This window comes from Danio rerio, chromosome 19 (assembly GCF_052040795.2).
Source record: "Danio rerio strain M-AB ecotype USA chromosome 19, GRCz13ab, whole genome shotgun sequence".
Taxonomy (NCBI): domain Eukaryota; kingdom Metazoa; phylum Chordata; class Actinopteri; order Cypriniformes; family Danionidae; genus Danio; species Danio rerio.
The window spans coordinates 17,392,332-17,406,148 of NC_141039.2; the positions used below are offsets into that span (position 1 = coordinate 17,392,332).

The 13,817-nt window shown below is 36.4% G+C and overlaps 1 protein-coding gene and 1 long non-coding RNA gene across 11 annotated transcripts in view; both read left to right on the plus strand.

The window, feature by feature from the left end:
* The window catches only part of ptprua (protein tyrosine phosphatase receptor type Ua), a 438,644-nt gene that overhangs the window by 13,581 nt on the left and 411,246 nt on the right, over positions 1 to 13,817 (plus strand). The gene's annotated exons all lie outside the window — the stretch shown is intronic.
* Positions 2,531 to 10,715, plus strand: LOC148679773 (uncharacterized). Its single transcript, XR_015945328.1, has 3 exons — positions 2,531 to 4,350; positions 4,390 to 5,250; positions 5,483 to 10,715. It is a non-coding gene; the product is annotated as an uncharacterized LOC148679773 (long non-coding RNA).

Here is a 13,817-nt window from a genome sequence, read left to right on the forward strand (position 1 = left end):
AAAGAGGACATACAATACATATCGTTTACTTGTTTCTTGACTGATTATAGACAAGAAGCTTTGTTTGAGCTCAGGTTGGGTTTAAGCGTGCTTCATTGGTTCACACTGTCATTGTATTATTATGGTGTCATATTTTGTGTCATATTTTTTTAGTATTAAAAATGACATTTGTTGTGTTGTCATTTCCCTCGTAGGATGCACAAGAGATATTGTCATGTAACCCAATTAGCATTCTTCATTAAGTCTAGCTCCACTCTTTTAATACCATACTATTTTGCATGGTACACTTACAAAAAGTGGTGTAGTATGCTTCCCTATTGTGGTATATTTTAAACACAGGCTCATTCTGAAAAGGCAGACCTATATACAGTACATTTCTGGAAATCATAAATTATGTAGCCAGAAATATGTGTGACTGCATTTACTTTTTAAAATGAATGCTACACGGTGGTTTGACGCCATTTTCAAACTTACCAGCTGACCGCATACCTCGGTATGGACAGCTTTCCTGCTGTTTGTCCTGTTAGCTCGCCATGTACGTCAGCGGACTTAAGATGAAACGAGTTGACAACGACAACAGGGTTTAAGTCTGGTGAAGAATGGTTCCAGAAAGCAGGTAAGACAAAAACAAGGCAAAAAAAAAGAAAACAAGTAAATAACAGGGTGAGGCGAAATGGTGGCGCAGTTGGTAGTGCTGTCGCTTCACAGCAAGGGTCAGTTGGTATTTCTGTGAGAAGTTTGCATGCTCTCCCTGCATTCACGTGGGTTTCCTCCAGGTGCTCTGGTTTCCCCCACAGACCAAAGACATGCAGTACAGGTGAATTGGGTAAGCTAAATTGTTCATAGTGTATGAGTGTGAATGAGTGTGTTTGGATGTTTCCCAGAGATGGGTTTCAGCTGGAACCTCATCCACTGTGCAAAACATATGCTGGATAAGTTAGCGGTCAATTACACTGAGGCGACCCCAGATTAATAAAGGGACTAAGCTGAAAAGAAAACGAATGAATGAATGAATAACAGGGTGGTAATGTGGTAAAGTCTGAAAACGTGGTAAATATCAGGCGAGGGCTTCTCTTTTTCTGGATTGCTTTTGAAAATTGTTGGTTGGGTTTAGGGAAGTGGGTGTACAGGTTAGTCAATAAAATTGGTTGGGTTTAGGGAAGGAGGAGGGTGGGAGGAGGAGGGTCAATCGACTGGTCAGTCAGTCAGTCAAACAGTCATCTCCAAAATGTATATAGAGGTACGTTTTCAGAATGAGCCTTGGTTGTATTTTTCACAACTTTTGACAGTATTTATAATATAATATAATTATTTAATATAAATAATTGCATACTGCACTGTACTGTACTGATACCACTTAGAGGAAATGAGCCCACAGAAGTATACTACATCGTAAAATGTGTATTGTCTTCAGTATTACATTGACAGGCAAAAAGGCACTTTAACAGACAGAACAGAACAAACAATATTTTTTATTTTAGAATTTAAATATGTATTTTCAGTTTATAACATGCTCAGCTATTGAATATGCTTATAAATTGATACAGTAGAAACTTTTACATTTTTAGTTGAAAACAGTTTCTTGTAAATAAATCAATCAGAGCACTTTAGCAACTGCAAAGCAATATTCCACTGTGACATCATGGTGGTGAGTTTTGTGTGGGCAAGCATGTAAAATGTATACAGTACTTCAGTTTTGCTGCGGTTGTGACAGACATGCTGAATTGAAACTCTTCAACACACACGCACACACGCACACACAAACATAATCTCACTCTCATCTCGCCGGCAAATTGGCTGAACTCCAGCTGCTACCGTAGCAACATGGAAAGTATGAGAGTGAGAGAGTTCTGAGACTCCTAAACTGCTGAAGACACTGTTGCCCTCAGTGCCCCTACACTTACTCCTAAAAACACACACACATTTGAAAAAACTTGAAAACTAACCTCCTCATGTCCTTCAGAAATGCTGATGGTTCATCGTTTGGCAAGCATCACCTTAACCACACAGCTGTCCAAACAATTGTCCAAACAAACATAAAGGATTGTAAATCTGTTCACCTAAAGTCTACCATCATTTACTCAGTGTCAAGTCACACATTTAGCAAATAAATGTGAGAAACAACATGACAAAATACATATAAACCCAAATTTAAATATGTGCAAGGTTGCACAAATATGTTGAATGAGGTTAGAGTAGAAGCTGTGAATAACAGTTTAAATGATATGGCATCAATCTGGGTTAAATGGAATTTAGAAAAGCATTTTATATACAAAGAAAACATGTTACGTGCAAGTAAAATGTCTAATGTTTCAAACTGCTTTTGTGAAAATAAAATGTCATAATTTGGGTGAGGAAATATTCCATCATTATATAGCATTTTGTTTTACGTAAAATTAAATAATATGCTTATTCTCACGTAAAGAAACATACAAAATGAATAAACAAAAATAAGATGTACATGCCAAGTTCAGCAGCTAATCAGCCGGAATCAAGTGACGTGATGGAAACCCGTTTAGATCTAGCTGTCACTCAAGTGGCCGTTCTCTCAATTATAGAGATTTAATATAACAAATGAAACAGATGAGTTCTAAAAAAATCACCCACTCACAGTTGTCATAAAGTGTAATGTTAGCTACATAAATCAAAATCTTTTTTGTACCATGCTGTAAACAACTTTTTTTTTTTTCTGCTGTAAAGTTGGCCATTTTAACATTGGTTTCAATAGAAATGTGCCCTATAGTGGAGCCAGGCCTAGCAGAACTTCGGTGATTTGCAGTTTTAGTTACTTCCGTATTAGCGTCATGAGGGAAAGCAGGATGTTGCTACTTTCAAACCTACTGGTTTAAAATATAAATGTGTTAATATTTATTGTTACAATCAATCAAGCAACCAACCAACCATATTCATGCCAAATTGTAATAAATACACCTTTTATTGATGCGTATATGCATTATTTACAATTTTGGAACTTAGCAACATTTGATTGCATATATAAATCAGATGTGTGAGATTAAACAACAAATTATCTTGCCATTTAATTTCTTTTTATTTTATTTCACATCTAGTTGAATCATTTTTATGTATAGACGCACATCATAAGAAGTGTTGGCGTTATGTATTCACATATCAGCACCTTGGCATAAAGTCAGAGGCGAAGGTGACTTTGTCAGTGTGTCAGCATACTGTAACACCTGGGAAAACAGCTGTTTTTTTTTTTTTTCCCACTGGCGACTCCTCTAGCGGACAGTGAAGTGGGCGCAATCACCCACTGAAGAGAGGTCTGTTGAAGGTTATGTAGAGACCAGGTCCAGACTGAATCTGCACACTTATGGTTTGAAAGCAATATCTCATTGATTTCAACATGTTGTTAAACAGAGATGAAAGCACTACACTTTAATTGGCACCTAAATCCATCAATAAAGGGATGTTCACCCAAAACTGAAACTTCTACCATTATTCACACACCATTTACTGGTCCTAACCAGTTTGAGTTTCTTCTGCTGGACACAAAATATTTAAACCCTAATCATTTTGATGAAAGTTCTAAACCTGTAACAGTTGACTACTTTCATAGTAATTGGTTTTCCTACTATGTAACTCAGTGGTTACAGATTTTCATCTTTCTTCTAAGTAACTTTTTTTATTGTTCAACAGGATAAAGAAATTGATAAATGTTTGGAAGCACTTAAGGGTAAGTAGTGAGCACATTGTATTTTGGGTGAACTATCCCATTAAATTAACCTACATATTAAGTGCACATGCATATGAATGTTTAACAAAAACTCAAGGGACTGAGGATATGACAGATTTCTCTGCAGGGCAACACAATCATATATTCTTCCACACAATATGACCCATCATGCATTTTTTAAAAGTTGTACAATAGGCCATCATCTGTAATCCAGTTTTATTCTGAACCCTATATATGGTATGATTTATGTTTTGCACATAGACTCTAAGAAATTTTGGAGACTTTGATAAAAAACACAGACCCTTGCACTCCCTTCATGACCATGTGACCTCACACCCCCCTGTACATGTCTGTTGCTTTTGTTAAGGATATAGTCAGTGCGTCACAGATGTTGTTATGACTGGAGACATTATGAGTGAAACTAGGACAATAACCATGTCAGAGACGACCTCAATCAGTCAATTCATCATTATGTCAGCATCAGTAGTGTTGTTTAATGTACTGTACCAGTGCATAATTAGTATTCATAATAAAGTGTTTATTGCATTTAAATACACTCATGGAAGAGATAACTAAAAGGAATGTGTGTCAAAAGGGTGAATTTGAATGTTGGTAGTCGTGATAAAGCTTGATTACATGCAAAAAAAAAGAAAAAAGTTTTTAGATAAAAAAATCTATTTCAGAACATGAGCTAGATACATCGAAAATTATTTTTTTAATGGAAAATATCTTAAAGATACATTTACATCTCGCCCTTACATAATGGGATGTTTTTTTTGTAAGTCGTTTACATTTTAAGACTTTATTTAAAAATTAAATGTTACACACATACTATTTGATATATGGAATGCAAAAACTTTAAAGCTCAATATCTCAAAATCATTCAGAACGCAGATAGAACCTTTTAATTCCAAGGTGATTATTTAATTATATTTAATGGCCAAAATGCCATGTGACGTAAAGTTAAAAGCAAACAGATTTTCTTTACGTTGTGAGCACTTGAAAGTGTGCACCTTAATTTTGACATGCCATCCAATTATGAGTATGACACATTTTCCTGGGACTGTCAAGTCTTTTTTTTATTTGCATTTTAAACACCCACAAATACTTTGCAAAAAAAAAGTCAAATGTCAACATATCAAGTTAATATAATGTAACACTCTTTGTTTGTATTGTACAACAAGGTCTGACTAATGAGCGGGATTGTTCTGCAAAACTATTTTAAATATTCCCGATTGCTCTTCTGTCATATAGTAATTCCCATGCACACAAGCATCCATGGAGATAAAAGTACACCCCGATATGAATGAGAAAATCAGTGAGCTAAACAATTACATTTGCAGCAACTACATTTAAAGATCAAAGATCATTTTGCTTTATTTATTCACATATTAGCACCTTGGCATTTTTTATACAGACAATCTTTATACAGTATATTTAACCAGCATATGTTTTCACAGCGGAAGCCCTTCCAGTTGCAACCTAGTACTACCAGCAACCTTCTTCCTGTAAGGCAGCAGTGCTAACCACTGAGCTACTGTGTCGCCTATAGGGTTGTAATGATACTGGAATTCGAAACCAATCGGTACTGAAATTTTAAAAACGTCCATTTCTCGCGAACATTGAAGTGCTGCACCTTAAACATCGCTGTTTTGTCATTGTGTTCACGTGCTCAACAGAAAAGGCTGTGATTGGCCACATAGGTCATCGGTTCACAGAATTCACTGCTGTTAACTTCATGAAACCCCAGATACAGGGACACTGGAGCATTTTAAAGCCATTTAAGAGCATTTTCAATTCACCAGCAGATAGCTCATATGTCAGTTTATAGACAAACCAACTGATCAACGTAAATTTGAATTGTTCCATTGTCCCTGTATCTGTGGTTACACTCAGTAAACAGCTGTGAGTTTGGTGAATTGATGACCTTTATGACCAATTACAGTCATTACTGTTGTGCATGTGAATACAATGGCAAATCAGCACTGTTTAAGAACATGCTCCACTTAAATGTTTGTGGAAAATGGACATTTTTAAAATGTACGTACCGACTGGTACCGAATTCCAGTATCGTGACAACCTCCTATACAGTATACAGGTATAATTATTGATCATATGGTTTCATCTAAATGTAAAGCTAATAAAATATATTTCTCTGCTATTTGAGTAGCATTAAACAGACACAGAAAAGTACCAAAACCAACAACAAATTGTTACCAGAATTTAATTAGTCTCTGGCTTCCATAGGTAAGTAACAAAAACAAAGGTAAGTAAGTAAATGTATTTGAAGGCAAAGACAAGAGTCAACATAACATATTTCTGGCAGTTAGTACAACCATGATACTATAGTGTTGATGCTGAGGGTGTCGCCATTTTAGTTTCACATGGAAAATTCATAAAGCAAAAGTACATCTCTCAACAGGACACACAGCAGTTGAGTTACTGTATATCTTTGCAGTTTCATTTGGCTACAGTAGAGGAATAATTGACCTTTTCTAAAACACTTACTGTTACTTTTTCCAACCTTCTCTAAGTGATGTTGGCAGCCGAGGTGAATCCAAAGGGATCGTCTTATTTAAAGGGAAGGCTGAATTGATTTCACATAAGGCTGAAGTTGCTTCTTAACTGCTGATGAAGTGCAAATGTTTGAGGGACGTTTGTGGAGCGTTAGGTGGTCTGAGTAGAAGCATTCTGTCAATTCGTAAACTTGGAACAGTTTGGAGTGGCGTGTTGTAATGATGCAATCCCAGTTTACGAAGTACAGGAGTAGGAGGAAGAGGCATTGGGGAGGAGAAAGGAGCGATAAAACAGAGTATTTGGAGAAATCCTCCTACTTCTGACACTTTTGCCAACTATTTTTACACTGTGGATGGCGTCAACAAGTGGGAAAACAAAGGTTTTTTTTCGTTAATAGCATCTTCTTTAAGGGTTTGGCAGATTTGCTTGCTAGAGAGAAGATGTGACGGCAGTGGGCCGAATCTAGAATGGACTTCAACATTCAGCTTTTTTGTTCCGGATACATCTTTAGCGTTCCCCTCTCAAATAACCCATCTCTGTACACTCCCACATCACGCACTCTTTTATTGTTTTCATTCCCCAGACAACCCATTATTACATGCAGAGGCGGAAAGTGGGTTATGTTTTGGAATCCAAATCTGCATTCTCTGGATCTCTCGCTTTCTCTCCGTTGTCCATTTACTTCCTTATTCATGCGTTGCATGAAAAAAAAGGCAAAGTCACTTCTTAATTAAGGCCGCCAATCATTTGGAAGGGAGATTTGGATGCGTAGACAGATCCACATGGCGTCCTAATCACACTAGGCAAATCTCTATTGTCAGCACCGGATCCCGGGACAATGGAAGTCGTGGTCTGTCGCTGATTAATTGGGGGCACAGATTAGGGTTAGCATAAAGAGCGATAGATTTTTCTTTTTTTTTTTTTTTTTGCTTGCGTACACTCACTGTCTCACTTCTATTCAACAGGCAAAGTGAGAGAGAGAGAGAGAGAGAGAGAGAGAGACAGGTGGAAAGAATCAAGCTTCTTAACCCACTCTGACACCAATATGCTCGTCTTTTTGTCTGTAAACCAAAGGATGTCAAGTAAAGCTCTAGAGTCCTGCATGTTTAATTAATATTCAGTTGGAGAAGGATTAGAGAGCGACAGCAAGAGAGAGAGAGAGAGAGGGAGAGAGAGAGCGAGAGAGAGAGACGGGAAGTGAGAAGAGATAATATCACAGGCTGCATTGTGTCTGGGTTCATGCAGTCAAACTCGAGGATTAGTGACAAGTTACAGAGAGGAAGGAAAAGTTGGCCTCGGATCAGTGCAGAAACTATGAGACTTCCAGAATAATCTGAGGTGAATCTTCATTTGTGTTCTCTGGGATTTGAACTAAGGCCCAATCCCAATTCTATTTTTGTACCCTTTCCTCTTGGACCTTGAATTGAGTGTGATGAGGAAGGGCTTCAAAATATACTCCTAAGAAACAGGACCCTATTACAACACCTGCACACGTCATCATATGTAAGGGTGTCACAATCCTCCAAATCCTCGATTCGATTACTTTTTCTATTATAAAGTCACGGTTCGATTCGATCTTCGATTTAAAAAATAAAAAAAATAAACAAAATCATAACAAATCATACAGTAAATTAATGAAGATAAGTTACACACATAATTGCAACCTGTCAATCTCTTTTTCCGCGGGACTCGTGAATAGGCAGTGATCTGTGTCCTTATAATGGCGTCGGTGAGAAAAGATGCACAACCAACAGGAACCAGCCTACAGCAACTGAGGTGTTAGCTAAAATTACCAAGTACAAATGTGAAAGTGAAAGATTGAAACAGTCTACTGACCCGCTGACTGCCTGGGCCCGCTTTCTTGAGCGCATGAAAATGTGTGTGCGTCTCTGTGTGTGCCTGCCTGTGTGTGTGTGTGTGTGTGGTCACATGATGTGCGTTTTCAGCGGTAGTGAGGAAGGAGGGCTGCTCAGAAATGCAAAACGCCAGTGTGCATGTGGAACGTTATAAAATGCCATTTAAAAAACTAAGACCTATTAATGTAAACAGGTCCTGAGTGTGTATTTTTGCGCGCGCGGATTTGCAACGGTGGCGGGACGGAGGAACGCGATGCCGGTGTTATGGTGTAACAACTTTGTCAACATAACTTACTGGAAATCCAAAATACTTTCACACCGACGACTTCATTAGAAGAGGAGAGGGTTTACGCTCTGTCAACGGGTCTCCTGTGTCTGCAGTTCAACAAGCTTTTCAACAAGCGTGTCTTTTTTCTGCTTGGCAAGCCAAGCTGACATGACTTGGGGGCGTGGCAGAATCGATATTCAAAATTGAGCATGAATTTCAACCAATTTCGATTTAAAATCGAAATAGAAACACCCTTAATCATATCGCGAGCTCTTGCTTCATATGAGATCGATGATGGCGACTGCTGTAGTTATTCCAGTTGTTTTATTTTTTGGGTATTTATCTTCAGGAAATTACTGAAGGCAACAATATTGTGTTATCATTACGATATAATGTGGCAAAAAGCTCATAACTGTACTGCACATTTACACTGTTATTGAAGTGTCAATGTCAAAGTGACAGAATGTTGTGGAACTACTTGACAGGAGTTATGATTTCGGATTATAGATAGCAAGTTTTTTATTTTAACGTTTTTTTTTTTTTAAAGCATGAGAGTAAACTACGAACGGCGTTATGAATGCATATGCTTGTTTGTCCTTAAAAATTCATAATAATGACAATACATACTAATTTGTGTATCTCCTTACTGTCATGTGCAGCCATGCAGCCATTGTAGATGATGTATTCGGCTAAATTTTCTTACTCCTTGGTTTCGAGTGTGGTCCTGAAAAATCTCCTTTTCAAGGGCTATCTAGCCCTTCCGCTTAAGAACGCCATTCATGCTTTCGTCAATTCACATTTAGACTACTGTAATGCACTTTATGTTGGAGTTAGCCAGTCATGTCTTCATCGTTAGCAGCTTGTGCAAAATGCTGCTGCTCGCTTTTAAATAAAAGTTGATTGATTGATTGATTACCCTTACGCCTTCAGGCTAAAGAGAATTGTTACACCCCTACCCCTTTATGTGAATGCGCAAAATGAGGGTTAAGGGAAAGGGTTAAGGGGTAGAATTGGGTTGTACAGTTTAGAGGGGAAAGCAATGGCAGTTTGTTTTTCAGTTCAGTCTTCTAGGTGTGCTCCAATCCAACTTTTATTTGTTCCCGTCTAAGTAATTGTTCCTGTGATTAGTTAATTAATCATGTTACATTGTTTCTGTAATTATTTTCAGTATGCTGGAAAACAAACACACACACACACACACAAAGATTTTTTTACAAACACGTTCCAAGTCTGATTTGCCATTCCATTTTGGCAAAAAAAAAGACACTCAAAAGGAATGTTCACCCAAAATGAAAAATTTAAAATTATTTTATCATTTACTCACCCTTCACTTGTTCCATATCAATTTGAGCAATTTTTGTTCTGATGAAATGAAAAGAAAATACTCCAAAAAGTGTTAGAAATCTCTAACCAATGACTTGCCTAGAATTTTTTTCCTACTAAGTCAAAATAGTTACAATTTTCCAACATTTTTAAATTGATGCTTTTTTTATGCTCAACAAAATAAAGAAACTGATATGGAACAAGCAAAGGGTGAGTAAATGATGACAGACTTTCCATTTTTGGGTGAGCTATCCCTAATACCTGCAACATTTGACACCTCTAATGGCTTAAAATGAAATCTCTGAGTCATAAACATGAAGTTATGTTCAAATGAAACCTACGCCACTGAGTCACTGGATTTGCAAATGTTTGCCAAGTTAGAAGCATCAAATATTTGAAAGGTTTTCAAAGTTTTGTTTGAGAAAGTAAAGCGGACATCTTCATGCCAAAAAATATGTTTACCCAAACCCAGTATGCAAAGGTTGTTATCCTGATGAAAGTAATAACATATTACATTTATTTACACTGTTTCATGAGTTGTAATGTAGATTTTTTATATATATTTTTATTTTGATCTACTATTAATGTTCAATCCATATCATTAGTTTACCCAATTCTAATCACATCGACTATGTTGTAGGGCTGAATGGTTCTGGTTAAATAAAGATGTTAAATAAAGGTAGTCTATTATTATTGTTGTTTCTCAAACATATGGTTAAACAACAAAACTAATATTAGGCCTGTGTGTAGGTCTACTGGTGGTTAAAATTATACATTTTGTATCGACTTTTGATGGTGGACTTGAATAGTAAGTCCTGGTTGATTCACAGTAAAGTGTTGATTAGAATATAATTATTCATAATTCTGAAGGTAAAATATTATGTTTGAGATAAATGCTTGTCATTTGTCATTGACAACATTATTAGACCATTTTCACTGGTAAAATGAGACATTTGTCATTATAAGATTATCTCTTGCATTATATTCAACGTTATATAAGCTACAGTAGTTATACTGATCCAGTAAACATTTATTTTTATGCACAACATTTTGAATCAAAAAAAAAAAAAAAAAACATCAGATACTTGTCGTAATCATAACTCTAAAATGCGGTATGATCATTTAAGGATGTGCGCCTGTTTCACTTCCGAGAGCGGCGTATGGCTGCTGTCACTGTGGGAAAAAAAACAAACACACATGCAAATCATACTTCCCTCGCGACTTCCAAATAAAAGCTTTGTGCAACAAACTGTACGCTATTTACAACTTTATTAGATGTTATTCACAGCCTATGCAGGTTCTGTTCACTAAAGCAAGCATCATGCACGCGCATTTACACGGACATTCTCTCTGTAAACAAACAGCTCACTGTCAGCACACGTGTGATTTTACAGCCGGGAATACATTATCTCTTGACCTTGAAAATATAAATGGCTGAATCGTAGAAAAGCTAAATTAAGATGGCGTGTAGGGTTTAATCAAGATTGTGATGTTTTTTTCGATTAATCGTGCAGCCCTACTATGTTGTATTGCTTTGCTATACAATATGTCAGCCTATACCTGTCTGTGTGGGGGATTCTTGACCAGGATAAGCTTTAATCCCTTCTACTTTCAAAACCATGATAAAATTCACAAGATGAGTGGATCTGAACAGAACCAAAGTGTCATAATTACCAGCAGGAAGCTCAGATTTTCTTTGAACTGTGGGTTTCTGAGTTGAGGGCACATCAGTTGAAGAATCCCAGTGGTTGATGACGAACTGGAGAACAATAACTTCTGAAACCTCTATATCCCAACTGCTCTCAGATCACAGCAAAAATCCAACATCTTCCAACATACTAGCAAGAACACACTGAGATCTTAGAATAAACCAACAGCATCAAAGAATATGTCTGGATCCCCGAGGCTGATGAGCCAGTCTCACGTCTGTCAGAACAGATGCCTTCTTCCCTACACCCATTATTTATTTGAAGTCGATATTTTATACAGATTGTAGCTTTTGGTGTAAAAAGTAGCAGTCGTGTGAGGCTCAGTGTGCGAGAGACATGATGAATGTGTATGTGAAAAGAAGTGTGAAGAGCTTTTACATTGTTTGATGACTTGTTTCAAACTGCTTTGGGGTGTCTATTTTGTCTGCCGTTTGAGTTCTGCGATTCTGTCTGCAGATCTTTAACTGAGGGAGATTTTGGAGCCGTTTAGCACACAATAAGAGCTTTGTATGCTGCTGAAAGTGGACAGAAATCATTGCAGTGTGATTCAAAATCTAAAGGCAAGTTGTGAGGGTACGATTATAAAGAGACTTTTTAAGAGAATGCAACAGTCAGGTTCCACAAGTAAAAAATCCATTCATTTACTACATGTGGCACAGATGTTTAATGACAACTGTAAATCTTTTAAAACCTGCTGTGATTTCTGAGGTTGCTGACTGCGCTTTTGTATTTCAATTTAGTTTTAAATTATCAAGTTTAACAGGTAAATTTATATTAATAAACTGCATTAGCTATAATAGTGATTTACCCAATAAAAGCCCCAATTCAAACTGGATAATTCTAGACAATTGATTTTATCTCTGACCAGCTTTTATACAATTAGTTTAACAAATATTTACTGTATAGTTTAAACATCACTTAAAAACATTGAAATGATGTCTTACTGATAAATTATTACTCTATAAAACCCAACAGTCAACGTTATCAAATGAAATGAGTGTAGTTAACTAAAAATTTACTGAAAGTTAATTCTACTCATTACTCATAGGTGAGTTCATTAAATACCTCATTGTTTCAACTTACTGTAAATGGTGTAAGTTCACAGTACTCATATAGTTAGTTTTTTAGCTCAAATGGTTTGTAGCAATTAGTTTCCTCAAACGGTTTAAATTGCCTTAACTTATTGGGTTTTACAGTAATCAAATTGCATCTTTTACTATGGATTAAGTTCACAGTACTCATTAGGATTCTTTTCTGGAACTTAAATGATTGGTTGCAAACGGTTTCCTCAAATTGTTTGAGTTACCTTAAATTTTTGGGTTGTACGGTGTATAATGTTGTTTATCAAATACTGTTGTATTTTTAGAGTCTGTTCTTCCTACCGCAATAAAAGATCTAAGATTATTTGACAGATTCTGGATCTTTTAGGAATGCACCGATATGTTTTTTTTTTTGGCTAATAAGGATAACCGATAAGGCCGATAACCAATATATGCACAAATATGTAATGTCCAAAAACACGTTTTGAGAGGTGTTGCGATAGTTCAGAGCCACCATACAAACGAAAAGCTAAATACACATACTATGTTTTACTTCAGAAAATGCAGAATAAATTCATCCCATTTGGTGTTTTATATTCTTTTGAACACATGTAGGTGCAGCTTATCAATCAGACAACGTTCTATGTTCATTCTTGTTGTCAGTTGTGGAAAAAGTTATCGCTGAAAGGTTTATGATAAACCGCTGAGTTTGAAAGTTTAACTGCAAGAGCATTGTGATGCGTTAGGCACTTGGACGCGAATTGGAGTCATATTTGTCGTCGAAAGTCAGGTTTTGAACACCTGAGCGTTGAGCACATATAAATTTATGACAAACACAGTGCATGATATAATGAAAGAATGTGGTGGACGAAGAAACTCTACGCAGTTTGGGGTGCTGTGAAGGATCTGTTTACTGTGTATGCGTGGTAATAGCCATCATGTGCACTTGTTGTAATCATTATAAATATGCTGATCAAACTGAATACAATCTTAGAATTATAAGATTCTGTTTGACATTTTTGTCAAAATGGAGTTATTGAGATATTCTTGTTAAATGACAACTTATTTACATTATGGAATGTTTTTGATAAGTTGTTTACATTTTAAGACTTTTTATTTAAAAAACAAGTGTTACACACATACTGTTTGCTATGGAATGCAAAAACTTTGAACCTCAATGTCTTAAAATCATTCAGAACGCAGATAGAACTTTAAAATTCCAAGGTGACGACATGGCAATCAATGCGTTGACAAAAACAAATAATCATATAAGATTACAAACAACCCAATGAGTTGTTAAGTACATGTGCATCGCTGCTGTCATGTGTACGCATGTAATATTTTTCCTCTGGTTATTTAAACCAAAGTACACCATGACACTCTATCAAACATATCTGCAATGATAAGGAA